Raw genomic sequence first — 1,196 nt, 5'->3', positions numbered from 1 at the left:
CCATATTACTCCTTACTCCTACAACCTACTGACAAATTATACATAGCAGACCAAGAAATATATGTCTAGGTAAGTTTTATCTGAGAGCAATTCATCTTTGCCAAAGATTTATCTACATGGCACACAGTAATTAAAAGTACCAGACTGGTGGAACTAACTTACTTGGAAGTTTAACAGACATACTTTGTGGCCTATACTAATTTGGTAAGAGGGACATAAAGGACAGTTTTTGCTCCTTGCCCTCCTAGGTCAACTAGTTCCAGGGGACTATGAACGTATCTCAAAATGTCCTGTAATAGTGGTGGTTCACCTGTCCTCTTGATCAAGGAGGCTGAGGAGACCCCACCAGATGGACTTGAACCAGTGTCCAGTCTATAAAAGAGAGGGTCTACACAGAGGAATCACTTCCTCCATGGTTCCAAGCGATGCCAACCATGGTTGATCGGGACCTTTGACTTATCTTCACATTGGTGGAACCAGTAAAAGAAAGGATGCAGGGGTGTCTCCCAAGCCCATGTGACCCCTGAGGAACAGGTCCTCAAAGGGCCTTAAGAGTAAAACTAAATGGGTTTATCAGGGCCAACAATATGGCCTTAAACATCCAAAAGGAAAGCATAAACAAAGATTAAACGGGTCAATATAATTTCTTAAGAGTCAATATGCATAGCTAAAGGCTACATAGCAAGCAACAATGCCAGATAGGAGATGCCTTCTTTTGAGTTGTTGGCCAGGGTAAACAAAGGAACTCCCAAATAGTAACCCAGCATAGAACTGGGAAAATGAATAGCAGACCCTAATCTTATCTAAAGGAGTATTGACAATTAATTGCTGCTAGAAGAGGAACAGCTGCCCCTCCTAAAACAAAGGCCTCTAGATAGGCTGACTAGATTCTATAGAAAGGAAAGTATTGGGGTTTGGCTGGGGTGCCGACAACACAGCAGACAGTAGTAGGGATATCAGAATATAAGGGCTCTAGTCAGGGGAGGGAGGCTATGGGAGGGTGCCAACTGGGAAGTGGGTATAAAATTGAATAAGATGGTTAGGGATGTTCTGTGTGATATATACACACACCAAAAAAATCAACAAAGGATTAGAGATGCATGCACCAACATCTCAGTGTTAGCAGCAAAAACAATGAGTTTTTCTGCAAGGAACAACATATTCCAAAATTAAATGGAGACTTTTTTAAAGGTTAA

Source organism: Nannospalax galili, unplaced genomic scaffold (assembly GCF_000622305.1).
Source record: "Nannospalax galili isolate Female #2095 unplaced genomic scaffold, S.galili_v1.0 scaffold846, whole genome shotgun sequence".
In the NCBI taxonomy this organism is placed as follows: domain Eukaryota; kingdom Metazoa; phylum Chordata; class Mammalia; order Rodentia; family Spalacidae; genus Nannospalax; species Nannospalax galili.
The sequence above is the reverse complement of the archived record's forward strand: the minus strand, read 5'-3'. Positions refer to the sequence as shown.